This window comes from Mustela lutreola, chromosome 9 (assembly GCF_030435805.1).
Source record: "Mustela lutreola isolate mMusLut2 chromosome 9, mMusLut2.pri, whole genome shotgun sequence".
Classification (NCBI taxonomy): domain Eukaryota; kingdom Metazoa; phylum Chordata; class Mammalia; order Carnivora; family Mustelidae; genus Mustela; species Mustela lutreola.
In genome coordinates this window covers 79814763-79840893 of record NC_081298.1, presented here as the reverse complement: position 1 = coordinate 79840893, position 26131 = coordinate 79814763, and the positions used below count along the sequence as shown (strand labels likewise).

Here is a 26131-nt window from a genome sequence, read left to right as displayed (position 1 = left end):
CCTCAATTAAATAAATAAATCTTAAAAAAAGAAAGATTTCTAATATACAATTGTGAACAATGTGTATAGGTATATGTATAAGGACTCAAGAAGTGTCCTTAAAATTGCTTCATAAAAATTAAATGGCAACTATTTGATGGGAAAGAATGAAAGAGGTCAGTATGATCACACTTCTGCACACAAAAGACTATGCTGTATAACTACCTTCCATAGCATGTGGTCCCTAGACTGAAAGCATTAGCATTATCCAGTAATTTATTAGAAATGCTAATTCCTGGACCCCATCAGACCTATGAATCAGAGACTCTGGGGAACGATGCTCAACAATCTGTGTTTTAACAATCCTGTGATTTTGATGTGTGTTCAAGTTTGAGAACCAATGCCCCAACTTAATCTTAACTTCAGAAAATTGAATTCAGCTACAAAAATCAGAGGTAAAGTCATAATACTTTACATGGGAAAGTGTAGTTTCCGTAGTGTAGTGGTTATCACGTTCCCCTCACACATGGGAAAATGTGAAGTAGGAAAAAGAAACCATCAAAAATATATATTCTGTTTCTAGGAGAGAATATTTGATTTACTTCTCTCACCTTTCTTATTGTCATCACCAGGACTCTGATTCCTAAACATGAGTGATGATGAGTTCTAGTTAGTACGGTATGATATGTGTAGTCTAGAGTGAAAGGAAGCATCTAAAGAAGAAAACAAGAGACTGTGTATTTCTCTATAAAACCTGTAAATGTGAAATACCATAACAGTCTTGAACTATCAGTGAAACTCTAAGTTCTGCTCTGGCTGTGGTAATGGTTGGTGCTAAGAGATACTTACACCTTCTATAGGCATCCCCCTTATGCTCACAGCACAAACTGGCAAGATGAGTTAATGCTGTCTTGAGGTTTAGTTCATGCAGAGTCACAAATGAGGAGGTTGACTCTGAGTAAAGCATCTTTCATTTATCAAAGTGATAGGAGATCCTTCCACTACTGGATGCCCAGCTGATATCTCACTCTACTTAAGAGTGTTCCCATGGTGTCTTCTGTTCTATTTAAACTTGATCAAAGATTTACTTCTCATCAAAGATGAGATCCTTGTTAAAATTAGTCAACACTGGGGTGCCTAGGTGGCTCAGTGGGTTAAGCCTCTGCCTTCAACTCAAGTCATGATCTCAGCATCCTGGGATAGAGCCCCACATCAGGGAGCCTGTTTCCCCCTCTCTCTCTGCCTACCTCTCTGCCTACTTGTGATCCCTCTCTCTGTCAAATAAATAAATAAAATCTTTTAAAAAGAAAAAAAAACAGAAAACAACTAGTTAACACTTAATCTGTGGAGTGAATTTCTCTCTCCCCGTAGCAGCAAAAGGAAGCAGATGAGAGTAGGATTGCAAGCCTGAGTAACTTCAGGAATGTGCACTGGTTGCTGGCTCATTATTTCTTTCTCCAGCAGAAAGTTTCAAACTGTATTCTTTGAAATCAACAAGTTGCCCCTTTTGTAGGGATTGCCTTTACACTTGCTGAATTACTGGCACAATTCTGTTCTTTGAAACCAAAGAATAAACAAAACTTGTCCCAAATGTGTTTGATTTTGCACGAATGTACAAATAAGTAATTCACACCACATCTGAAATCCATTAGCATGCTTCTTTTTCCAGGAGGTATATGCAAATTGCACACTCCAAAACAAAACTGATCAAGAAAACTGCATTCAAATATTGACAGAAAACTGCAGCTGTCATTGCAAGCATTTAGCCACAATTTCAGGCTTGTAGTTTGAACCTAACTGATTTGTAAACATTTAATAAAGATGAAGTGAAGAAATGACATGAAAAGAAGGCTGAGTGGCAAGATATCAGCAGCAGCATGGATAGCTTATTGCTGTCAATTTCATATGCCTACAGATTCAAAGGAGGGAGAGACAGTGAACCAATGTTATGTAAATGTGTATTAAATAGACTGAAAAACTGAAGATTTGAGCAAAATTAATTTTTAAACCTTGAACTACTTTTCCAATAATTGTGCATCTGTCCTAGTGAAGGGTAACCAAGCAATACCATGAGTGAAACTGATCAAATAGAACACAAACTCATTCAGCTAATGCTCAACGAACACAATCCAGTTTGAGAACTACTATCTATTGTGGGCACTTTGATAAAATCAAGATAGAAGGAAGAAGTGCTCATTGTTCTTAGAGAATTTGGCATCATCAACCCTTCAGTGAACAAAAAGCAATAAAAGAAACCAACAATATAGTCCAGCAAAGTAACACACAGGACTTCACAAGAAGTACATAGCGAACTGCTAAAAGTGTCACCAGTTTGTAATACAGGTATCCTTCCAATTTTCTGAAATCTATATTTGGACAGAAAAAAAAGATGTCCCCAGAAATTTGGTCAAGAAAAAACAATCTGAGGGGTTTAAAGTGGCGGGGGGGGGGGTGGGAGGTTGGGGTACCAGGTAGTGGGTATTATAGAGGGCACAGATTGCATGGAGCACTGGGTGTGGTGAAAAAATAATGAATACTGTTTTTCTGAAAATAAATAAATCAATTTAATTAAAAAAAAAAAAGAATAAAAGTTCAGTTCCTCCCTGGAAAGGTCCATTTTTTAAAAAAGAAATTCTATTCATTTACTTGACAGAGCTCAAGCACTAGCAGGGGGCACTGCTGAACAGAGAGCCTGATGCAGGGCTCAATCCTAGGACCCTAGGATCATGACCTGAGCTGAAGGCAGGCACTTAACCACTGAGCCACCCAGGCACCCCTAGAATGGATTGTTTAAAAGAGAATGATGAGGGGCGCCTGGGTGGCTCAGTGGGTTAGGCCGCTGCATTCGGCTCGGGTCGTGATCTCAGGGTCCTGGGATCGAGTCCTGCGTCGGGCTCTCTGCTCAGCAGGGAGCCTGCTTCCTTCTCTCTCTCTCTCTGCCTGCCTCTCAGTGTACTTGTGGTTTCTCTCTGTCAAATAAATAAATAAAATCTTTAAAAAAAAAAAAAAAAGAATGATGAGAGGAAGTTGAGAGGCTTCATAAGGAAATTAAAATCCAAATAGTAGAGGAAGTAACAATCAGTGTAGCCAAGCAGAATAAGTGGGAATCAGCATTGTTTCTTCTACCCTGGAATGGTTTCTCAGGACAGTCCCCAGAGACAGTGAGCTGCTGATAGGAAGGCCAATGAGGAAAGGCAAAGCGGTAGGTGGAGGAAAACTTAAACAGAAAGTACACTTGATGCTGAGCTGCACAGCAAACATCTATGACCAGTGCCATCTTCAGTAACTCCCTAGCAAAATACTAGTATGTTCCTCCAACTTTGTCTAAATATCTTCCTGAACTGTGTCCTATTTTATTTATTATTGAATAGACACTAAGCAAATGTGTTTTGTTTTGTTTTGTTTTTTTGTGCACGTGTGTGTGTCTAATTGAATAAATGAATGGTTTTTAAGCATCAGAGAGCTCAGGCTTATAGTTTACTCTGAGTTCTAAAACCATCCTTGTAAATGAGCTATTAAGTACCAAATGCATATAAGATATATTTCCCAACTATATATGTTATCAAATTTCTCATTAATAATTGGGGTCTTAGATACCTTGTTCCCATTTTAAGCTTAAGCAGCTTGAAAGGAGCTATAAAGTCTATTCTTTATATCCTAGATTGTTTTAATAAACGTTGGTGAATAAACAGGTTTCTATTATCCCTAGAGCAAAACTACTAATTGGAAATACTAGATTCTTTTTTACTTTCTGAAAAGTCATTTAAATTGTGAATGCCTCTTTGTATCAAATATATAATTCCTCAGAAATCTAATGATGAATAATGAAAATATGGTTGTTTGAGGGGAATGTTAGAAAATACATAAATTCTCTGATGTTGTGAACAAGCTCAAGGCACTGGCTAAAGCTCTAAAATAAGAAAGGTTCAGAGCAATCCATATTGGTCATTTTCCTCAACTACTAGCCAGAAATTATCCTTTTCAAGTCAGCTTTGTTCAAATGCTGAAGGGTAGAGTCTAGGATAATCACTTAGTTGGGTGTAGGTGACTTAAAGAAGTGCATTTCTGTTCCCAAGGTAGGAAGACCTGAATTGCTTGGGAGGTAAGAAGAAACTCCATGGATCCCAGGGGCCCAGGAAGAAAGAACCCAGCTTACTGAGGGCCCCTTGGGAGCTAATAACTAGCTTATACTTGAACTGTAGATGAAGTAAGAGTGTCAAGTAGGAAATGGAATCAGAGTCATCTGCAAAAACTGCATGTATAGCTTTTAGGTATGTCCAGGTAAAACAAGAATCATCATGGGAATTTGGAACTACCACTGTGCATATTGTTAAATCCCAAAAAGTTCCAGCAAATGTAATGAAACAAATTTTGCTCCCTAAACAGCTATGCGTGTTGTAAGGAATCTACCCTACTCCCTTGAGTAGAGGTGTAGAACATGATCCAAAATGGGAAACAACTCACAGAATTCTATTCAGTGTCCCTGGAAACCAGGTCTATCACAATCTGAATTAAGGAAGATTTTTTTTGTTCTATGGTGATTAGTTAGATTTTACTTGTGAAATATTTTGCAGCAAAGTTCTCCTGTCATACCTATAGTCACAGATGAGTATGCCATTAAATTGTGGTTGACATTTTTACTATTTGGTAAAAAACAAAACAAAACAAACAACAACAACAACAACAACAAAAAACCTTAGATATCTCAGGGTTTTTTTTTTTTAACCAAATAGTAGTAAAAAATAATTTTTCTACCAAAAATTACCAGATTTTTACTCAGATTTAATTATGAAGAGCAGTATATCTGTATTTCAGAGTTTGCTGTTGAATCCTTCAAACTGTTGTTGAAGAGGCTTCTTAGAGAATTAGTTCAACTCTAATTATTCTCCCAAAATACAGGAGCAGTTGACATACCTGGCATTGTTTAACTTTAACTAAACCCACTGATGAATTTTTTTCTAATCACCGCATTTCATAATTTGAAGCCTGAAGAGAGAATGTTATATAAGATGGTTTTCTCTCCTTACCCGTGTTTTTTCCTGAGCAGTTTGTGGTATCAGAAGACACCTCATCTGAAAGAGGAAAGGACATTCTAAAAGAAGTTGTTAAAAGACACCTCAGAAATCTGCCAATGCAGGCTCAAGGCCCTCGTTCTCACCTAGCTTGGATTTACTCCCACCCCTACACATGTACTCACACATACACCTACTCAGGTTCATACCCATATACAGGCACGTGCACAGACATGTGTGAGGCAAGTCATTTTTGGTAGGAAATTAACATGTATCCAAATCAAACCAAGCAAAGCTGATAAAGTTTCTAAAATGATTCTCATTATTTCTGTAAAATCGAAATTGGAAATTGCTTTCTAAATTCATGTGTTTACCTACCATAGGGGAACAGGACACCTTGGACAACTACTGCATTATTTAATCAACAAGTAATTTTGTTAGATGGAGTAGAGACAGGGTCAACAGAATAAAACTAAAAGTATTAGGGGTGACCTTTAAGGGCCTGTTGTCTTACACTTCTACAACACCCTGGTCATTTCTTCACTAATCCTTCTTGGAGATTTATCTGGACTCCATCCTGACCTACCTCTGTATTCTACAATGAGCAAGAGAATTTTTAACAAAATAAACTTTCTAGGTAGAACCTCATAGAACAGATTTAAAAATAGCTTATTTGGGCGTGACACTGAATCCCTATGCTCTTTCATTCTTCAGACTTCTGTAAATTATATAGTCAGAAGGTAGCCCAGAATAAAAGTCCACTCAACAATCAAGGCAGAAAATTCCAGTCATTCATGATTAATTAAACTTCCCAGTAAAAGCTGTGGGTCTTTTTTGTAAAAATAGTTCATGACCTGGCATATCAGAAGAACCCTAATCCAGGGAAGAAGCCAGAGCGGCGGGGGGGGGGGGGGGGGGTGGGGGGGTCCTCCCATACAAGCTGGTAAAGTTGCAGGGCTTTGTTCTGAACTTCAGTTGCATGACCTTCCTTCTTCAGTGATTGAAAAATAAATAAATAAATAAGCTAATGATTAAAAAAAAGAAGCTAAATGAAAGAAGGAAACTTAATCATGGTGCAATTTAAGCAGCTAATGATAGTTCTGAAATACCAGGAAAGATTATTTGGTGAACAGCTCATTCAAAAAAAAAAAAAAAAAGGGGGGGGGGGCGCCTGGGTGGCTCAGTGGGTTAAGCCGCTGCCTTCGGCTCAGGTCATGATCTCAGGGTCCTGGGATCGAGTCCTGCATCGGGCTCTCTGCTCAGCAGGAGCCTGCTTCCTCCTCTCTCTCTCTGCCTACTTGTGATCTCTCTCTGTCAAATAAATAAATAAAATCTTTAAAAAAAAATGTTAAATAACAAAACCATTGTAAATTAGAGTTCAACTCTAAGAAAATTAAAAAAAATCTTTTCATTGATTTTTCAATTTAAGCGGGAAAATGGATTGTGTAAGCATGCCAGAGCCATAGTTTTCAATAAACCAAGCTGTCACAGATGGTTAAAATCCCAAACAGACCATCAGAATACTTCTCTATTAGAAGATCTTGGGCTATTTGGTTGCCAGTGTAAAAACCCAGTGACAAACAGTATTAGGGTTCTAATAGAAAGTTTTAAAGAATTGTTGGAAATCTGGTTATACTACCCAAGTCAGGAGTAGGCAGAATTACACATTACCAAAAGTGTTACAGAGTCATAACATGGTTTTTCTTGGTAAAATACATGGTTTTTCTTGGTGAAATACAGTTTTTTGTCTCATACTAAGGGAACAGTTTATAGTGACAGGAGAAAATAAGGAAGACCTCAACAAGGAAGATTGCATGAATTATCTGATCAAAATTCAAATAGTGTTTTGAATTTTCTCAAGAGCTTAAACAAATCAAATAAAGGTCCTGAGAAGTGGGTAAAACTACCTGCTAATTACTCAGTGTAGTTCTCAAGTTAGGAAAGAAGAATCAGGGCAGATTCAAGTTCAGACCACGTCTTTGTACTTGATTTGGAGAGCTACATTTGCAAATTTTTCTTAAAAATGACACATCACTGGTATGTCAATTCCACTACTCAGCAGAAAGAAAACACCACTTTCCCGTAAAGGAGAAGAAATAATTTCTCTTTGCTGTGACAGTTGAGTGAACCTCTTATCCACAAAGATCACAACTAAGTAACAGCAGTTGCTGAAAATTCATGACTTAAGTGTGGCTTGCTCATGAACTGATTGTAAATATATATATACCAAATATTATTAGGGTGAAATGGTGAAGCCTGTTATGGGACCTCCCTAGCTCTCCTGCTGAGAGACTCAAGTAACAGTGACACTCTCCCCCCAGCACTACCTGCAATCACCACATACCACTCAGGATGAAAATCAATCACCTAGGGAAAAAGAAAAAAAAAAAAAATTCAGTGAATACCTGTTAGGATAGAGGCCAAGACCGTATTCACACATTCGTGGAGAAAAAAAGCAAGAGAAGGCAAACAGCTGAGCCATAACCTTCTCTTCCAGGAATCTCCTCTTACCCTGGGAGTCAGGAGCAACTGTAAGAAGAATGGGGGACAGGAAAAAAGAGATGTCGAATGGAACTGGAAGAGAGAGAAAAGGAGAGCAAGATAGGCACTTTAAGGGCAATGAGCAAGTGTAGACTACACTAATCGAAAATATGTTCTACTGAAGTATCTCATCCAACAGTATTACAATTACCAACTTTCCACTTATGTTCATACGTGTAAATGCATATTTTCCTCAAAAAAGAACCTTATGAAGAAGAGAAAAAGGAAGGGTGACTCGAATAAATCAGTTTAACTGTTTTTACAAAATTGGCTAGTGGAGGCTTTACATTTGCGATTCAATTGTGTAATATGTTTTTGAGAGTCTTCTGTATGCTATGTGTGATAGACCAGTGCTTCTCAAACTTCAATGCAACACGAATTACCTGGGGAGCCCATTAAAATGAAGATTTGGATTCAGTAGGTGTGGGATGAGACCTGATTTTTCACATTTCTATAAAGCCCCCAGATTTTGTGGATATATATATACAGAATTTGTCTTCCAGTAGTTGAAAGTTTGTGCTTCCCACTAGGAAGCTGGTATGTCTAGTGATTCTTCATCCTCTGTTCTCTGCCTTTAGCAAAATGTGGTATAATTTGGATAATTTGCATGTGGTGAGTTTTATTGTTCATTTGTTTTTTCAAAAAGATCTTTTTCTCCTCTGGTCAGTACTCATTTTCTCCCATGTAAATTCCATTGTTATAGCTACAGCTGTAATACATAGATACTTCCTTTGCTTACTAATGAACAGAATTTTCTCCTGTAGTGGAATGTTTTTATGCTTGAATGCTCAGGAGGATCCCGGAAAGTAATCTTTGGCAGCAAAGTGTGGCAGAAACCCCAGGAAACTCAGCAAGAGACAAAGGTTCCCATCTGGGTCTTCCCCTAAGTGACTCTGACTGTATTAAGCCGGTTAGCCTCTCTGGGCCTCAGTTTTCTCAGCTGTTAAAATTAAGAAGTTGTCCTTCCCAGCTCTTACTCAAAACAATTTTAAAGGAATGAGAGAGAAATTAAGAGAGAGGTAAAGAGAGTGTACTTTGACTAGGTTATAAGCTTTCGAAGTATGGTAGCTTTGCGACTCTTGATTGCTACGGGCCTGGCCTTTAAAACTGCTCGTATGGATAGGAGTCCTTCTTTGCCTTTTAGATGGTATTTTTACCAGGAAAACATACCAGAACAAGTTAAAATCTGCCGTGGGAAGAATGCAGGTGCATTCTGTGATTATAATAGCATTAATTACTCGGAAACAAACAAACAAAAAAAAACCAGAGAGTTCTAAAGACGTGAAGCTTTATTGACAAAACAGTTCACACCTAGTACTGGTTGTTTAAGTCTGGACCAAATCACTGAAGCTTTAAAGCTTGATCACGGCAGTCTTTTCCGCAGGCACTGACAGGGGTAATTATTGTGGTTCATGTCATAGCCCAGGACTCCATTTCAATCCCAGCAGAGAAAGGAGTTATTTTTATTTTGGTGCACAGTAAATATACTTTTTTTGCATGTATTAATATAAACTGCTTTAATATATAAAGGTGCTAACACTAAACTTTAAAGGCTCTGTATTATTTTCTTGATTCTGAATTAAGATTTCCTGCCTTCAGTTAAGGTTTCCTGCCTTCCTAAGTACCTTTCAGCAAAGAGCAATCTGTTTAAGTTCTACAAGTCTGTTCATTTCACATTTGGGGATATTTGCAACCTCAGACTCAAACTAGGTTTACAACCAAAGTAACCAGTCTTTCCTGAGTGTATGCATTATTATCCATCACATAGAAACCATAAGAAAGTCTACACTCTAGTTATTTGTGGCCACAGAACAAATTACCCTAAAACTCAGCGGCTTGAAACAACAAACCCTTATTATCTCACATTTTTTCTGGGTCAGGAATTGAGATGTGGCTTAGCTGGATCCCCTGGCTTTGGGTCTTTCACAAGGCTGACATCACCTCTAGGCTTCACTGGGAAAGATCCACTTCCTAGCTCCCTCACTAGTGGTTGTTGGCAGGATTTACTTCCTGCCTCTGTTGGTCATGAGTCCTTCCTCCTTCAACTCCTTGCCACATATAACTAACTCTCCATAGGCCATCTTACAGCACGGCAGTCTTCTTCATCAGAGTAAGCAATTGAGGGGGCAAGAGAGAGAGAATGCTACTAAGACTGAAGTCACAGTCTTTTGTGACATAATCATGAAAGTGACAACCCAACTCTTTTGCCATATTCCGTTCATTAGAAACAAGTCACAAGATCCAGTCCGCATTCAACGGTATGAATGCCAGAAGTCTGGCATCCTTGGGAGCCATGTTGGAAGCTGCCTACCACAATCTGTAATGAAAGTTCCCCCTCCAAAGTGGTGATGCAACATGGGGGCTTAAGTGGGTAGGAGAAGAATAAATGAAACAAGATGGGATTGGGAGGGAGACAAACCACAAGTGACTCTTAATCTCACAAAACAAACTGAGAGTTGCTGGGGGGAGGGGGTTTGGGAGAAGGGGGTGGGATTATGGACATTGGGGAGGGTATGTGCTTTGGTGAGTGCTGTGAAGTGTGTAAACCTGGTGACTCACAGACCTGTACCCCTGGGGATAAAAATATATGTTTATAAAAAATAAAAAATTTAAAAAAAAAAAGTTCCCCCTCCATTGATTCCAGCCCAAACATTTAGAGTTAAATCTAGAACTTTGAACAGTTTTGAAAAGCAGAATAGGAGTTAAAAAGCAAAATACACCCACCTCCCCAGCAGTGCAGGAGACTAGATGACTCATTCAGATACATAGCTTGATGGGTGTGGTTGAAATAGGCAGAGTACCGTGTAACAACCTCACTCTTCTGACAGCTCCTTCTGAATGAATGCACCCTTCTCTCCTTCATGGAGTTGGAACTTCTAAAACACTACCAGTCTTCTCCAAAACCACTCCTAACTAATTACGACTATGTCCTTTGATTCTGAAACTCTATAATTAAAAACCCCTTTAATCTACTGTATAAGTAAACAATATCCATGAAACAAAAACTTTACAAGCAAACAGAACAACTACCTTTATTCTTGCAGATTAGCATATACCTATAGTTCTGTTACATAGAATAAATTTAATAAAAATTCTTCTTGCTTCATGTTAACTTTGTCCTAGACATCTGTGATATTTGTGTGTTTGTTGGGGAGTCATGGGAAATGTTTTCCATCTCTCCCATAGAAACCTCTATTCTGTTTTGGTCACATTTTTCTTTCTTCAGCCTAGTCAAAAACCCATGCCTTGAACTGTCATTTTTATGCTTACACTTGTTTACATCTTTTCTTTTGCCTCAAATGTCTATTAGGAGTCATGTGCTGAGCATAACTTAAGTTACCATAAATAGGTTACATAAGACTTAGAAATTCAGAAGCCATAAAATCCAACATGGATTTTCGAAGGATTCTAAGGAGTAGGTATCTTGATTAAGAGGCAGGAATAGTGACTTGTTTTTCAACAAGGAGACAATAATGAGTAGAAGATTCCTCTGAGGGAAAGAAGATAAGAGAAAAGATGTATGAGCAAAAACAGAAAAATCAGTGAAGATGGAAACCAAAAAAATTGAACATATAGGAGAACGTGTAAAATCAAATGGCGGCAGGTAGAGAAAACCACCAGCCACATCCAGTCTCTTCTAAAAGAATATTCTAGTAGCTAAATTGTAAATTAACCAGATGGTAAGAATAGATAAAAGGCTAAGGCAGCTATTAAAAGGAGTAATTAAAATCCAAAGGAAGTTTTTGTTTTTATTTTTTTCCTTAAAATGAAATGTTGTTAATTGCCTTTTAAAGTGCATGTTACAACTCTGTGTGGAATGCAGTATGGTATCTCTTTGGTGTACTCTCCCCAGCATTCGTTTCCAGATTTGCCCACGTGTCTCTGATACCAATAATAAAAGTTTCTGTGGGCCTACTGAGTAGGCTAGGATAAATGAATGCCTCAGCTTCCAGGTAGAGGCCAGCATCTGGTCTCAGGCCTGGAGCATCCTGGGGAGCTGGGTCTGGTCCCTGACACAGGCAGTAAGAGCTGGGGAAGCCTTCAAGGGGGCTGCCAGTCAGAGCTGGTTCCCCTGGTTCCCCTTACCATGAAGTCCAGAGAAGAAAAAAAAAATAACAAAAAAAGTAATATACTCATAAGATTTCTTCATATTCAACCATCTATTTGCTAATACATTCTCTTGACATAAGTAGCCCCACTAAATTCCTCTTTCCTCATCATTAACTCTAAAATGACAGCTTAAGGATTATCCTTTCTGCGATTTACCATGAAACACAGCTCCAAACCAGTTTGTTGTAGGTTTCTGAGCTTAACCACATAGCTCACACTGAGTGGATAATCAATCATTCTATGACTAAATCCATCTGGAACAAATTTGAAGAAGTGGCCATGTAGGGTTTTTTTTCTTTTTTTTTAAATTAAACTGAAACCAGAGTTGATCTCTTTTTTTCAAAGGCTTTAAAGAAAAAAATTATAAAACTCAGCAATGACTTCCCCCCCAGAACTTATGCATGCTCTCTGAGCAAAACTGGTTCTATCCTGCACCCATTTTGCATTTCATTTAATATTTCAGGGAGATAGTTCTTGAATGCTTTGGAGGAAATCCGCTTCTCAGAGAATGAGGTCACAATCCCTCCTTGGGTAGAAGGAAAGGGGGACATTGTGTGGCCAGTTGTCGCCACAAGTTCATGCTGATCTTAAATCCCCAAACATGCAGGGCTCAACTGAGGGAAAATATGGAACTAAAAAAAGCCTATTTCTGGTCATTCTTGCTGGATCCACTACTTTAAAAGATCATTTAAATATCAGGAGACTTGGCTTTAAAGAACTTCACCTTTCCCTCTCCAGACCCCAAGTTGTTCATGTAAATTTAGGATATATTTTCTCATGTATACTCTGACATCTGCACCATTCATGCATTTGTTTGTTAAATTTTTAGTCATTTATTCATCAACTCATGCATCCGTGTATTCACTTACTGTGTATCCAAACTGTACTAGATGCCTAGACATATCCCCTTTCTTGCAAGGACTTTCCAGGCATAAGGTAAGGTTGGATTTTTAAAAAATTAAATGATACAAATAATCAGCTTAACAATTCAGGTCAACAAAACTTTAGTTGAGGGGCTCCTGGGTGGCTCAGCTGGTTAAGCAGTTGCCTTCAGCTCAGGTCGTGATCTCCGGGTCCTGGGATGGAGTCCTACACTGGGCTCCCTGCTCGGTGGAGAGCCTCCTTCTCCCACTCCCTCTGCCTGCCATTCTGCCTACTTGTGCTCTCTATCTGTCTAATAAATAAATAAAATCTTAAAGAAAAAACTTTGGTTGAGAGCCTCAGTCCCCATGGAATCAATGGTAAAAGCAGTGGTGGGAGTCCAGAGGAGGGATTGCTTGCTACAATCAAGGGCCATAATGGGTTTTTCAGAGGCAGTGGATGTAATCTGGATCATGAAGGATGAGCTGTATATAAATAATCCTGAGAAGAGAAAAGGCAGGCTTTGCTGGGTAGATGCCCTATATGCAGAATAATGCTTAGGGAAACAGGGGCATAGTTTGTATGAATCCTGAATTCTTGGTTAAGCCATTTAGATTTAGTAATGTCATAACTTGGGAAAAGATTTTGAGCAAAGAGTGATATACTAAAAATGCTACCTCCAAAAAGTTGTAGGATTAGAGAGGAAACATAAGTGTGCACATATGGGTAAATGTGTTAAATCATCTTAATAGGGCTGGGATGGGACAGGGGGGCAGATCCAACTTCTTGTAAAGTGAATAAATTTCTCAGAAAAGAGTGACATTAACTTTCAAGTACTGTACATAAAATAACAATTCTAATAAGCTTAAAAAGAGTTTGATCCATAAGGACTATTTTCCGGATCATAAAAATTTGTTTAAAGTCATTTCTAACAGACACCTATTTTGCACATAGGTGATGAGTCAGATTCTGAGTCAAAGACAATTCTAAACAAGTTCCACTCCAAGTAGGATGAACAGTTTATAATGTTGTTTAGCAATGTATTTATTCATAGATATTATAAAGGTAAACATAAAATAGTCAATTAATAATATTTAGGTGTAATTTCAGCTCCTATGTCCCATGAAATAACCAATTAGGAGCTAAACAAGCCCTTAAGTGATCTTACGAACAATCGGCCTTTCTGCCTTGAGTTCACATCCATTAAACTGTAGAATGGTGATTAGTCATAATATATGGCAGAAGGAATATAGAGTAAGTCTCTAACCATAAACTATGTCTGAACATAGACCTTTAACAGGGATTGCTTTTATTTCTAATATGGTGAAGGCTGTGATGCTGTGAAATGCAATGAACGTAGCCTAGGCAGAGTCATGCCCTGATTATAACAAGGTTTACAATTACAGGAAATTATGGCAAGAGGTAATTACAAAGGCCCACTTGCCCCAGTAAGTCCCCTACCATCCATTTTGCATATAAGCATGAACCAAGGAATAATCTGGTTACAAAGAGAGGAGAGCAAAAGGTTCTCCCAACATGGCTAGGGGAAATGCATTTCCTAGTTAACAGCTACTTAATTAAAAATGAGAATTTTAAAAAATGAGAATTTAAATGGAGTACAAAAAGGGGAGGAGGGCTTTAGAAGGGCTATTTGGGAGTACAGCTGGACGGCTAAGCTGATAAAGCAAGAACTTAAAAACATAAAAATATATAGTTTACCTTATGAAATAATCCAAAAGAATTTTAACTGGATTTAGATCTCACTTCACTAAGTCATGATAGTGTGTGTGTGTGTGTGTGTGTGTGTGTGTGTGTGTGTGTGTTTAAGACTTATCCAACAGCTAGAATTTTGCAAAGGTAAAACACCTGTTCTGTTCATTGATCTATTTAGGTTTCAATTCTAAAACACTCCATAAGCAGTAGTAATGCCTATACTTCTCCTTAAAAGTGGGGTCTTCTGGGGATGATGTATTAGTTGCCTAGATTTACTTTATTGTTTTATACTGGATTTGGGGATAAGACGGGGAAAAGAAATTTTAACACTTGCTTTTTTAATTACAGTTTGGGAGATGGCACAAGACCACTAAATATCTTTATAGCTGTAAGACTACTCAAGAAGCCTGAGTAACTAGTGTATGCAAAGCACAGTAGGTGCTGAGAATACAAAGATAAAAATGCTTGTAATGCCCACCCTGAAAAGCTCACAGTCTAAGAGGGAGGGGACTGCAAGTACAATGTGACATTTTGAGTTTCATTTTGAAGACTTCCCAGAGAAGGTGACACCAGGCTTCATTCTAAGGAGGTTGTGGGAATTAGCCTTTAACAAATGGGGGAAGGGAAGGACAGAAGGAAAAAGAATGTTCCATGCAGAGAGAATAGCCCTTATGAAAGTCCTAAAGAAAAGACAGAAGAAGGGAGTAAGTGTTCTGTATGATTCAATGTGTAGTACATGGTGGTAAGCAAGGATCAAATCATGAAGGGCCTTGCATATCACATTTAGAAAGTTTGGATTTCATCCTGAAGATACTGGAAAATGACATAATGAGTTTTCATCTGCACCAAGTGAAAGATATCCTATACAAACATGAAACTTCTGCAAATCTAAATGAAGTCCACTCTCTTTGGTCACAGAGGAGGGAAACACATCATTTACTTTCAAAACATTTCCGAATCCTAACTTTGTTAGTCCAGTTAGATAATTTCATTGTAGGTGATTAGGACAGGTTTTATTCTCTACTTAGTGCTACAGAGGCAAATTAAGTATGAATTTTATTCTAAAAATAGCACAGATCACATTTTTAACCAAACAAAATGCAGTGGGGAAAATATCATAGCTCAAAGAAAAGTGTAAAACATCAGCATTAAAATTCACTCAGCATTTAGTGCATTGTTCTAGGTCATTATGCTTTTATCCCCCCAGAATATAACTGTAATTCTTAAAGGATTTTTACTACTTGAGGTTTGTTCCATCTTAAAGCTCGTACTAAAACTTATTGGAAGACTAATTTGAGAGTAAAATTCAACACAGAATTTGTAGAAGCTACAAGAAGTTCTACACACTCACCGTATTTGGCATGGCATTCCTTAGTCTTGTAAAAAATATAATAACAATTGAATAAATACTATGGAAGCATTGAGTGTTATTTATTATGCTTTGCCATGTTGTAATTTAACGGTGCTAGAATTTATGCGTCAGACCCAATGGAGAGCTCAGTTGGTACCTTCAACAAATTGGGGCCATAAAATTTATATAGGCCACTGATGTGTACCCAGGGTTATTCAGCAGCTGGTTTCCTAACGAAGAATGCCAGAAATTGGTAGTTGGAGCAAAATGTGTTTAGGACCCTGAACCAGATAAAGTGCGAAGGACACACCTTCACTCTTAACATGGCTCTAGTTAAGGAGGTGGTTGGGAGCAGCTATTCAAGACCTATCCGAGGCAGTTGACTTTCTAGAGAGAGCAAATTTGTCGCTACTGCTCTTTCTTAACAAGGAAATAGCTGTCCCAAAGTCAGCTGGACAAGCTGCTTTCTGTAGCGATCTTACATTGACCAAAGGAAGCTAGGAAAAGAAGCACAAAGATTCCTTTTCAATGTTCAGCTCGGGCCCACCTTCTTTGCGCTTCTTTTCCCAAGTTCCTTGGGTCAGTGTAAGATCACTACAGAAAGCAGCTTGTCCAGCGGACTTTGGGACAGCTATTTCCTTGTTAAGAAAGAGCAGTAGCGACAAATTTGCTTTCTCTAGAAAGTCAACCGCCTTGGATAGGTCTTTGGCCCTGCTATGTCCACAGTGGTTTGTGAGTGCTATGGCCCAGTTCGGTGATCTTCCTGTGTACCCTTTGGGAGCTCAGCAGGGTGCCTTTGCCATCTTTATCTTCCACTCTGTTTTGTGGAGACCCCCGCTCATTCAAAAAGTCAGACATCAATGTTTTTATCTTAGAGTCTTGTCCTTATGAATAAACAAGCGGAAATACTTGTCCTAACTCTAAATGTAGTTATTTCCACTACATTCGAAAATACTCCCCATCTGCCCTTTAGTTCTGATTTCTAACTTCATCACTGCCTTGAAAGATGATGACCATAATGTCCTTGACATAGCCAATATAATAAAAATTGCTGCTGAAATTTGTATCTTCATAACTTTTTCATTGTTGGAACTTGTTCACACAAAAGTTCTTTCTCAGAGTACCTATAGGTTCTAATTGAGCTATGTTTGCCAAGTAGTCTTTATAAACGTTAATACTCCATTGCTATGAAGGGGGTCCTATAGTTATTAACTGTCTTTTCATATGGCAAAATATTATGAAATACAAAAGATACTATGTTTTTCTTTTTGCCTTGTCATATCTCTTTTGTTTGAATGTTTGCAACTTCCCTAATAAGAAATCGCTTTTAAAAAGAAAGGCTGATTTGGCCTATTCTCCTATCTGTTCATCTGGAATACACCTAAGGAAGGGAAGTCAGTCAAAGCTGTGATGTTCTTCCCGTTTGGATTTCAGTCATAACAGACCACATTCAAAATATGACATGGGGCAAGGAAGCGAAGATGAGATGGTAATTATATACAAGTGAATAGCAAATTATACTGAAAGACCTGACTTTCTGCAGTTTCTTGCTTCCTTCGCTCTGCAGACAACAGTAATACCAACCTGATGTACACCGACTAATAGCCATTTCACAATGTGTTAAGTACAATTTCTCGAGCACTTAGTGTCAAGCAGGTACCATTTGAGAGGTGTCTTATTTCAGTTAGTAGTCACAATAATCTTATGAAATCGATATTATCTTTTCTTTACAGACTTTGTCAATGCAACTTGGAAAGGTTAAAGAACTTGGCCTGAACAGACACCTAAAATGTGGTGTTGCTTGGGTTTGAACTGAGATCAGTGATGCTAAATCCCGTGATCTTCCCACTCTTCTGTCTCAATTACAGTTCATAGCATTCTGTCAGTGAGTTGCAGAAGAAAAAAAAAGTTATTTTGTGGTTCTCAGACTTTCTAAAAAGATCGACAAGTCCTCCCATCGATTCTTGGTATAATAAATTCTTGGTGTAATAAGGTTAGAAAAAAGGTAGCACAAGAAACTAAAGAAGTGATCTCAAGTAAAAAAATTTAGAATTTTAAAATTGTGTGCAGTGAGAAAATAGTATGATTGTTGCAGTTCTGAAAGAGATCCCTACACCTCTCTGGCCACCTCACAGTCATCCCCCTTAACCACACACATGCCTGAAGCCAAAGATTTTAATTTAAAGGTCTCCATAAACAAATTATTACATTTTTAGGGAAAAATAATTCCAGGCTAATTTTAAAATTAACAATATGAATTGCTCAATTTTTCCATTTTCTTCTAAACTGAAAACTTGGAATATGATAGACTCTATGGATATGCTCTATACAGTAACACTGTAACACTGTAACACACAGTAACACTGTATACACACACACACACACACACACACACACACACACATATATCAGATCTAAGAACATAGTCTTTTTTTTCTTCTATGTTTATGCATGCTAAGAAATCTCCTTAAAGACTTAGCATTTACCTTTAATGTATCAACTGTATAATTGGCAAAGGTCCATCTTCCTTTGTATTCTACAGACATAGAAACATGTGTACAGGGCATGTTTCCCCATGAGATTTTTTTTCTAGTTTATGCTGCCAAACAGGCTTTAAGCAACTCTAAATTCCTGAAAGTGTGTAACTTTGCAGGTACATAGTAGTGCATTTAAACACTGAAGAGAACTTTCTATTCATCACACTCTCCTAACAGAGCCATTTAATCCTGAAAGATTGGTCCATTTTTAGATCCTCTTTTGATTCTACAGATCAGAAACCACTGCTGAAAAATGAAAAAGAAGTGGTGCCTGTGTGGCTCAGTCATTAAGCATCTGCCCTGGGCTCCAGTCATGATCCCAGGGTCCTGCTTGGCAGGGGGCCTGCTTCTCCCTCTCCCACTCCTCCTCCTTGGGTTTCCTCTCTCACTGTGTCTCTCTCCATCAAATAAATAAATAAAATCTTTTTAAAAAGAAAAAGAAGGGAAGAAGAAATAGAGACATATGATCATGGTCCCCAAAAGGCATGAGGATGTTTTTCAGGTTTCCCAGGATCCAGTATTTTAAGGTAGAGAGGGAAGAAGAGGTAAGAGCTGGAAAATGAGCAATTTTTTACAACAGCATTCAGGAATTCAGTAAAATGAGCTTTAATTTCAGATTTTGAAAACTGAAAGAGATCTCAGAGAATATACAGTCCACGAATTTGAGAGCCATCCTTATGCAGGGGCCATATTAATCTTCTCTGTATCATTCCAATTCTAGTACATGTGCTGCTGAAGCGAGCACAGAGAATGTCGAGTCCAAACATAATTTTGCCTCTGATGGAAATATAAGGTAAAATGCCCCCCAATTCATTTAAAAATGAAAGACTATTTTATATGTTAGCTTGAGAAATCTTTAGGATTGAAACACTCACAGGGTCAATAGTTTCATTGAACAGTATTTTCTTTAGTTCCCTATTGCCTTTAGGTACTCCTTGAACTCAGAGGACTTATTTGAATGGTATTACCTCACAACACTGAAAGTGTTTTAATATAGACGGATGGGGGATATCCCATAGCCTACATATGTCAAACACAATTTATCAGCAAACTAAATTCAAATATGCATGCAAATTAATGAATAACTTGGGGAAAATGGCAACCATAGTGTCCATTTGAGACAAAACCAAAAGTTAAATCTCTCTTGGTTTAATGGTATATGAAAGGGAGTGCCTGGGTGGCTCAGTGGGTTAAAGCCTCTGCCTTCGGCTCAGGTCATGATCCCAGGGTCCTGGGATCGAGCCCCACATCGGGCTCTCTGCTCAGCAGGGAGTCTGCTTCCTCCTCTCCCTCTGCCTGCTTCTCTGCCTACTTGTGATCTCTGTCTGTCAAATAAATAAATAAAATCTTTTTAAAAAAATGGTATATGAAAGATTTGGACACAAGCTGATAGTTGTTCAAATTTAACATTTTAGTCACTGAATAACCTTATGCCTTAATATGATGAAAGCTACAGAGTCTTCCTTCCTGAAAAAAATCATTCATACAGAACAAGGAATAAGAAGTCTAGTTTTTAACTGCCACGTTGCTCAAGGAAGAGGGATAAAATAAATAACCACTTAAGGTAAGATCTTCCCTTGCTATACTTTATCATAAAGCAAGGTTTTCAGATGTTAGAGGATAAATTATGAAGGTATAAAAGTAAACATCACAACAGTACAAAGATATATGTATGTGCATCATGTGTCAAATGAGAGAATGTAGAGATATTCATTCATTTTGTTGAATCCTTACAACCTTCTCTATTTGGGTGGAGACAGCAACTGTTTTTCAATTTTTTAAGACTTAATTTATTTATTTGAGAGAAAGAGAACACAGAGGGAGAGTGAGAGGAAGACACAGACTTTCCACTGAGCAGGGAGCCTGATGATGTAGGGCTTGATTTCAGGACACTAAGATCATGACCTGAGCCAAAGGCAGGCGCTTAACTGACTGAGCCTTCCAGGCACCCCTGTTTTTCAATTGTTTTTTAAAAGCTTTATTTATTTATTCGACAGAGGGAGACTGGGGGAGGGGCAGAGGGAGAGGGACAAGCAGGCTCCAAACAGAGCGAGACGCGGAGCTTGATCTCAGAATCCTGAGATCATGACTTGAGCCAAAACCAAGAGTCCGAAGTTTAACCAACTAGGCACTACCCAGGTGCCCTGTTTTTCAACTTTTTAATTAATATTTTCTTTCTCTTTTTTTAAGACTTTATTTATTCATGAGAGATAAAGAGAGAGAGGCAGAAGGAGAAGCAGGCTCCCTGCAGAGCAGGGAACCCAATGTGGGATTTGATCCCAAGACGCTGAGCCCATGACCGTCAGATGATCCAAGACCCTCAGATCATGACCTGAGCCAAAGGCAGATGCTTAACCAACTGAGCTACCCAGGCTCCCTTAAATAACATTTTCAAACTCAGAATTCAATGTACAATACAATGAACATTGAACATGCATCATCCAGTTTCAGAAATTAACATTCAGCCATATTCGCATGCAGCACCTTAGCATCATTTTTCAACACAGATGACTGGTCAAATCGCCACCTGCTACTGAGATCCACAGCACACCATTTGTGTATTTCTGGTCATAGGCACCTCACTACTTCCTAATATATTAAAGAGTCCAATGACCATATTCTTCTCTTAACCCCAATCTAAAATCTGCGTTCCTTAAATTTCTACCCATTTATTCTAGTTCTGCCTTTGAAAAGACAAGTTCAGGGGCGCCTGGGTGGCTCAGTGGGTTAAGCCGCTGCCTTGGGCTCAGGTCATGATCTCAGGGTCCTGGGATCGAGCCCCGTATTGGGCTCTCTGCTCAGCAGGGAGCCTGCTTCCCTCTCTCTCTCTCTCTCTGCCTGCCTCTCCATCGACTTGTGATTTCTCTCCGTAAAATAAATAAATAAATAAAATCTTTAAAAAAAAAAAAAGAAAAGACAAGTTCAAGACTTTTTCTTTCTTATCTAATTGGCCCTTCAAATCCCTCAAGTTCACTTTCGACTATCTCAGATACAAATCTCAGAAAATTGAAAATCTTCATTGTAAATTGAATAGAGTGGGGACAAAGAGGAGATGTAAAGAGGGTAGGAGGGGCTCTACTCCTTCTTAAGGGCTGGCATTTTTTCCCCACAAGGTTTCATACAGGATATTTTCATTTCATTCAGTTTAACGTCTCAAATTTCAGTTTTATCTTCCTTGTACCATTGGTTGTTTGGAAGTGTAGGTCCTCTTTTCTGAAAGAAGGGGATTTTTCTAGTTTTGTCATTGTCATTGTCATTGTCATTTCCATCATATATGCAGTGGAGTGAGGGAACAAAAATCTGTATATTATAATTTTTGAAATGTATTTATAGACTTTCCTTAAGGCTAGCATATAATCATTTTCTTTTAACATTCTCTCAGTCCTCGAATATGTTATATATTCTATACAGTGTTCTATATTATGTCAAGTAGTTCGGAGTTTTTAATCATGTTATTCATATTTTCTATTCATTTCTGAAAATACGTTATTTCATTTGGTTACCAAGAGAGGTATGTTAAAATTTCTTAGTGTAATTGCATGTATTCATTTTCCCTTTAGTTTTGCCTGTCTGTGCTTTGTCTGTATGGAGGCTGTGTGATTAACTGTAGTTAAATTCTGAATTTCTATATTTCCTTGGTAAACCAAAACTTTTATCGTTACATAGTATTTTTTATTCTCTAGTAATCCTTTTTTTTTCCCTTAAGGTCAACTTTGTCTGATACTGATATTACAAAGCCAACTTTCTTTTGATTAGTGTTGGCATAGTAATCTTTTTTTCTTTAACCTATCTTTTCTTTCCATCCTTACATTGTTTCTCCTGAAACAGCATATTTGGGTTTTGTTTTTGTAATCAATCTGAGAATTTTGGGTTTTAGCAAGAGTATTTAATCTGTTTACATTAATGCAACTATTGCTATGATTAGGTTTAAACTGACATTTTACTATTTGTCTTCTATTTGTTCTGCATATTTTAGTTTCCTTTTCTTTCCTCTCTTGCCTTCTCTCTAAAATAATGGACCAGTTTATATTATTCCTTTCTCCCCCATATTAGATTTGTATTTTTCGGCTTTTACTATTCCCTTAGGGTTTTTCCCCCTAGGGGCTACTTAACATGCACCCTTGATTTATCAAAGTCTAAAATAAATTAGTAGTTTTACCTCTTCCCTAATGATGCAAGGACCGCCAAGTACTTAAACTCTATTTTCTCCCTGCCAACTTACTATTCTCATGTATTTTAATTATAAATATTTTATAAATCCCAAAAGACCTTCCTATTCTTGTTTTATACAGTCCGTATTCATTTAGATTTACTCACATATTTATCCTTTCATTGCTTTTCATTGTGCTGGAATTTTGAATCAAAAAGAGAAAGAATAAAAGAGAGAGAAAGGAATTTAGTGCAAGTTTGGTGAGTTCCACCCCTCCTTCATCCTACCTCAGCTTCATTTGGAATTCAGAAAACATAAGGGCCCTGAGGCATATGGGGAAACATTGTGCAGAAACATCATAAGTAAGATGTAATGAAATGGGTAGGAAAATATACACAAGGAGGTAACATGCTCTGAAGGCAAGAAGCACAAAGATATGCTTTATTTAAAAAAGCCTTAAGCAGTTAATGATTTGGAGAAGTATTGCCAAATTACACTCAGCAAATTTAGTAGTGGGCCCCAATTTAATGGGCACAAAAGCTGTTTATTGTTGAATGAACAACAAGTATAATGTAATTGGTTTCATACAATTAGGAGGTCACCAAGCTATGCTTGTTATAATTGGCATTGCCATAGCCAGGGGCTTGTGCGACCTCAAGCGATGATTGGCCTGAAAGAGTAAGCCAAGAATGTGTGTGCTTTGGGCTAGGGAGACTGACTAATCTGGCTGCAAGGCTCAGGGAGGGGGCCAGAAATCAAGTCCCAGTGCTTAGGCAGGGCCTGGTGGACTCCACTGAATGTAGTGTCCATTCAGTTCATCACTCTCCAGGGGTTTGATCTGGAGCTGGGGATGGAAGGTGGTTGGGAGGAATAAGGCAAAGAGGTGTAAGGCACCAGAAACTAACTGTCAGTTCAGAGGTCTCCCGTAATAAGATGGGATCATAATTCCTGTGAAGGCCATCAGTTTGGAAGCTGGTCCCCAGCTCGTGTAGACTCGGCTTCAACTTTCACACAGACCATCTTTAATTCAATCTTTAAGCAAAGATTAATGACGCTACTTGTTTCAAAATACAGTCCTACCTCCACAAGGTTGTGGTTGATGACTGGTTATAATATCACTCCAAATACCAAGGTCGCCTTTCCCCAAACATATTTGTAATGGATAATTAAGTTTAAGAAGTAAAAAAAGGGGGTACCTGTGTGGCTCAGTTGGTCAAGCGACTGCCTTCAGCTTGGGTCATGATCCCAGGGTCCTGCTCTGCAAGGAGTCGGCTTCTCCCTCTGCCCCACCCCCACTCATCCTTTCCATCTCTCTCTTGCTCTCTCTCTCTCTCTCTCTCTCAAATAAATAAAATTAAAAAAAAAAAAAAAAAAAAGAAGTAAAAAAGGAAGTTTAGCTGGGAATGACACATTCACAAAGATGCCAGAGAACACTCTTAACGATTAGCAATCATTTATCAGTAGAAAATGTTTTTCCTGAAGATTCTGAAAGCATTAAGCTTCACTTTGCCAGTGTGCAAAAAGGGCTGAGGAATAATTAAGGCCTTTGTTTCCTTGCTGATCCTGTTTTAGCCTATGAGCAATTGGTGCCTTTGGTCGGTGTGTAGTAAAGATGAGTCACAAGTTGAACTGACCTTGTGTGCCACTTGGTTTTCTCCCCCTTGTTCATGAGCTGTATGTGTAACCTCATCCCATCGTCTTGCAAATGAACACCACTAGCCACAAAGGAGACTGGGTGAGAAAAGGTCGATCTGCAGTGCAAATCAATCATCATTGCTGGAAAAGAAACTCCAAGTACATGTCGCATGATTTTTCCATACGAGAGCAGCATGTTTCAAGGTTCTGAGAGAACGCAGTGCAGGGACAGGGACTTCCAGGGCACTGGATTCACCACTCTATAAAACAAAGAAATGAACTATCAGGGAGGCTGATGTTTGTTGATTTTGGTGATATTTTTGTTTATCATTTAAAGCACACCAAATTATTAACAGTCCTTTTTGCCAGAACAGATAAGAATCTAGAACTATAAATCTACTGCTGGCCATAGATGAAGACAGTTCTCTTTTGTTACTTAATATCAGTATTTATTTTCTCCACTAGAACTGCTTAGCTTGGGTGAATTCTAGCTGTTAATTTCAGAAGGGTGAAAAGCTAACTAGAACTGGGCATTTAGCCCAGATAAATCTGATTCCAGTACTATGAAAGAAGCAGCAAGGGAAATAGAAAGTCTTTGACAAAAATTGTTGATAATTGGCTAAGGACTGGGGAGGGAAACAGAAGACTTGGAGATCTGCGAATGTTATTCTAATGTGGAAGAAAGACACAAGGGAGGAATCAAGGCACTACCGATGAAGGACCCTCTCTTTTCTTCTAGGAAAAATTAAATATATATACATACATAAAACTACAATTAAAGGTCTGCTATTCAGAGCTCTTAGGAAATAAGTCTTTACGGAGACCTAAACTTAGGGGCAAAATGGAAATCTGTCATTTGAATTGCTACTCTGTGTGATTGTGGGTAGGTCACCTCATGATTCTTCGTTTCAGTGATTTCCTCCTGCCTCTCTCTTCCATAAATTGTGCATGATGCGACCACTTATTCCACAAAGCTGTCATCAGGATTAAATCAGAGGATCACAGATCAGATTTTCTAATCAAATAATAGATGTTTATTGCTAATATCTATTTTTATCCCAGCTAATTTTAGAATTTTAATAGATTTGTGTATGAAGTTATATAAAATATCCACACCTCCTTCCTAGTCAAAGCTTAAGCCATATAATTCGCTGTCTTAAATCCTCCGATTATGATTACTAAGAGCCATGAATGGATGAGGAAGTAGTAAAACAGCAATGCTCTCAGCACTTATTGAGATAGCTCCTACTTTGCAAGATTATACCGAAAAATAAAACAAAGACCCAAAATAACAAGAAGAGCCTTACCCAATGAGTTCCTTTCATTCAAAAAGTTTTATAAAGTAAAAAAAGTGCTGGGAACTAACTTATTGTTCTGTCCCTAGAAAGGATGAGGATCAATCATTTTGAGCGGATAGGTCTCTATCTAAATTGTTAAGAATGTGAGAGAAAAAAAGAGAGATGGGGGAGGGAGGAAGGAAGGAGAGAGGAGAGAAAAGATAGTAAGAAAGAAAGAGAGAGAGAGAAAGTGAGAAGGAAAGATGGGGAGAGGGAAGGGAACAGAAGGGAAGGGGCTAGGAATAAAGTAGCTCCTTCACACAGCAAACATGAATCCCTGACCCCTTTTTTCTACCTTTACCCCATTTATGAGGTTAAATTAATATGGTTGCCGAAGATATAAGATTATAAATCCATACAGATGAAGAAACAGCAACTTGAATTTAACCACTGCCTTTGCTTTAACCACAGGAGCTCAAAGGACAGAGCCATCAAGTAATACTCACAAAGCATGCACAGTGCTCCTCACCGAACTAGGAAAGGTGTGGCTGCTTTACTATAAAAGTGTACAATCTGGAACCAAAAAGATATATTTTCAAGACTCTGAATTTAAAAAAAAAATCTGTGCATCAGTAAGAATGGATAGCCTATTTTACAGATGGGGGAATAGAGAAAAAGACTTGATGCCGTGTTCCAAGATCACCTGGACAGTGACAGATGCAAAATCACTTTAGTCCCTTCCTCCTATTTCAGTATGTTCTCATCCCTTGTCAGTGGTGTATTATTTGAAAAGTAGTTCTGAATTATTCTTTAAACCTAAAACAGCAAAGTCTACATGGTCACCTAGAGCATTTAAGGTACAGAAAACATTCGTCCATGAAAACATACTGAATGTCCATGTCGTGGTAAGTTATCAAATTATGAAAAAGAACATTGCAGAGATTAAAATGTTGCATAAGAGAGAG

At 38.2% G+C, this 26131-nt stretch overlaps 1 protein-coding gene and 1 non-coding gene across 4 annotated transcripts in view; one reads left to right on the top strand and one right to left on the bottom strand.

The window, feature by feature from the left end:
* The window catches only part of EFEMP1 (EGF containing fibulin extracellular matrix protein 1), a 61263-nt gene that overhangs the window by 11844 nt on the left and 23288 nt on the right, over positions 1–26131 (top strand). The gene's annotated exons all lie outside the window — the stretch shown is intronic.
* Positions 18743–18849, bottom strand: LOC131808682 (U6 spliceosomal RNA). The gene has a single exon (XR_009344891.1). It is a non-coding gene; the product is annotated as a U6 spliceosomal RNA (small nuclear RNA).